Source organism: Manis javanica, chromosome 13, assembly GCF_040802235.1.
Source record: "Manis javanica isolate MJ-LG chromosome 13, MJ_LKY, whole genome shotgun sequence".
Classification (NCBI taxonomy): domain Eukaryota; kingdom Metazoa; phylum Chordata; class Mammalia; order Pholidota; family Manidae; genus Manis; species Manis javanica.
In genome coordinates, this window is record NC_133168.1 from 87,332,745 (window position 1) to 87,336,174 (window position 3,430).

Consider the following 3,430-nt stretch of genomic DNA (forward strand, 5'->3'; position numbering starts at 1 on the left):
CGCCCCTGCTCTCCCTCCCTCCCTCTCTCCGCGGCTGCGGCGCCGCCGCCGGGGTGGCCCCGCCCAGGGGCGTGTCCTAGAGAGTCCCCGCCCCCAGCGACGGGTCCCGGAGGCAGAGGCGGGATCTAAGTCCGCGCGGCCCGCCATTGAGCCAATTAGGCGCCCTCTGCCAGCCCCGCTCTCTGATTGGCTGAACTGGAGACGCGGCTGGCTCCTCTCCTCCCCAGCCCCACCACCCCCGCCTCCATGGCCCGCAGTTCATTTGCATAAATTGAAGCCACAGCTGCCTCTCCTGAGATGCCGTGCGAGCGGGAAAGGGTGACCAGTTTATTAAGCGCCCAGGCACTTGTGAGCAGGACAGTATTGATACTCATTTTACAGATGAGGAAACTGAGGCCCAGAGAAGGCAAGGACTTGCCTGGAGGCCGCACAGCATATCAGCTGCCTAGGGTCTGGCCCCAGAGCTGGGAAGAGCCATCTGCAAGATGATGTCATGTCAGAAATAGAAAAGGTTCCCGTCTGCCTCACTTGGGCCCTCATAAGATGAGTCTGACACAATACTTTCCAGTCCCCCATTCAGCCTCCCACTGGGACACTCGGCAGGTCTCCTTGCCCCAGCCTCCCTGACTCAGTAAGGGCAGCTCAGGGGTGTGGACCAGAAGTATGGGAGTCCCTGAGAATCTTCTTCCCTTCATCATCCATATTGGTCCTGCTGGTCCTGAATCACCCCTATTTGCCCATCTTCCTGTGCCCCCTCAGTGGCCTGGTCCAGGCTTTGTCATCCCCAGCCCATATGCTCCTCAGCCGCCTACTTGGGTCTCGTTCCTTCCACTGACTGTCCAGTCCCCATTCCCCATGGCAATTACAGCTTATATATATATATATATATATGTATATATGTATATATATATATATATACACACACACACACACACACACTTATTTTAGAGCAGTTTTCAATTTACAAAATTACTGTAGAGTTCCTGTGTATCCTACACCCAGTTTCCCTGTCATTAACATCTTACATTAACATGGTACATTTGTCATAATTAGTGAACCAGTGTTGAGATAATTACCATTAACCAAGGCCCATAGTTGATGCAGATTTCCTCAGTTTCCCCTAATACCCTTTTTCCATCCCTGCATTTCATGTGACATTTGTTGACAGTCTCCTTTGGCGTCTCTGGGCTGAGACGGTTTCTTGGATTTTCTTGATTTGGATGACCTTGCGGTTTTGAAGCGGACTGGTCAGGGGTTTGTAGGACGACCTGCAGGTGGGATTTGGTGTTTTTCTCATGGTTGGACTGGGCTGGGGGGATTGGGGAGAGGCCACAGAGGTAAAGCGTCCTCATCACACTGCGTCCAGGGCACATGCCATCAGTGTGACTTTTCGCTGTGATGTAGAATATGGCTGAGGTAACGGCTGTCCGTTGTCGCACTGTAAAGTCTCCCTCTTCCCCCATTTCTTGCTGTGCCCTTTGGCAGGAAGTCAGCATGCACAGCCCACACCTGAGGGGTGGGGAGTCTGCTCCCTCTCCCCCAGAGCAGAGCATCTGTACAAATTATTGGGGATTCTTCTGACAAAGAGATTTGTCTTTTCTCCCTCATTTATTTATCTATTCAATCATTCATGTCAGTGTGGACCCATGCGTATTTATTTTACACGTTGGCTTATAACCTAATACTACTTTGTTGATTTTCTTACTCAAATTGTTTCCAGCTTTGGCTGCTGGAAGCTCAGTCAGTTGACTCTCACGTCCCTTTGACACGCCTCTATCACCTCTTGTTTTTTTCTTTTAACACTTGCTTACTCTGCCACTACAAAATGCTGCAAGCTCATCTCGTATATTTCCCGCCCCAGTCCTAGAATCCGCCTTTTTTCCAAGTGCCTTTCTTTGGAGAATGCAGTAGCTACCGCCTTACTCATGGTTTCGCTTTCTAGGATTTCAGTTACCTGCAGTCAGCTGGTCTAGAAGCAGATGATCCTCCTTCTGACAAGGTCAGAAGGTCAATAGCAGCCTCATGCTAGGTCTCAATGCCTATGTCATCCACCTCACTACATCTCCTCACATTTTATCATTTCACAAGATCACAAGAAGGGTGGGTGCAGTACAGTATTTAGAGAGAATCCACATTTACATAACTTCCATTACAGTGCATTGTTAGAACTGTTCTTTTATTATTAGTTATTGTTAATTTCTTACTGTGCCTACTTATAAACTAAACCTTACCATAGTGATGTACATATAGGTGAAGACAGTATATACAGGGTTTGGTACTACCCCGGTTTCAGGCATGCACTGGGGGTCTGGGGCTGTATCCTCTGCAGATAAGGTGGGACAATTATACTATCAGGAACCAGGATCTGGGCAGGAGGGGTGCTGGTTGCAAATGGGGTGTCATTGTTGCTACTAGGCTCTCAGCTGCCAGAGAAAGGACATAAATGTGGGTATACCAATAGTGTATATACACAGATCTGTAAATATTTCCCTTTTTAACTGTCTGTATCTGTATTAAGTCATATATGAGTTCCTGCAGGTGTCTCCACATCCAATCCATTACCTAGTGGATCATTCTAGCCTCCTTCCCTTGCCCGTCTGGAACCTCCCAGCTCCAACAGTGAGAAACAGTTTCTATCTTCCACTTGCTAAAGAACTGTTCCATTCCAGGGCAAGGTATGGCAGCTTCAGGATGCAAACATATCCACTGGGAGTGGAGGGGTGGTGGGGAGGGGAGGCTTGGGTCGCCTTCCTCTCCAGAGCTGAGACCACCACACTCCACCTGGTAGTTCAATCCCCTCCCGCCACAGGCTGGGAGCTCTGTGGGGGCCCTGGTACCACCCATACCAGCCAGGTGAGGTCTGAGCTGCAGATGTATTGCCTATTCACGCCTCCCCGAAGCCTGGGCCAGAGTCCGGGTGGGTAAGGGGGATAATCTTGTTTTACAGGTGAGGGCACGAAGCCTCGAGGCTGAGAGGCTACTTTCTGAAGTTATACAGCAAAGACATGTTAGAGGCAGGACTTGACCCAGGTGTGCTGGTGTCAAAGCTCCCTCTGGCCCTGACGTTGGATCCCAAAGATGCTGTGGGGCTGGGAGGACAGGATGCAGAGCAGACCGTCTTGGATTGGGGAAGGAGATTTGGGGGTCCAGTGGCTGCAAGTACAGCCCCAGGCCTCCTGGAGGTTAAGGCCAATTTTCTCATTTCCAAGATTGGGTGGTGGAGGCAGATAGATTAAGTAACATTCTCAAGGTTACCCAGCTGTGCTGCCTCGCTGAGACACAAACCAACATTTCCTGAGTACCTGCCGTGTGCCCGGTGGGCAGACACATACTGGGTGCAGGCAGGTGGGGACCGTGTCCTGTCCTGGTAACAGCCCAGGCTACAGACCAAGAAATACAAGAGGATGACTTGCTGGTGGACCAGGCGGCA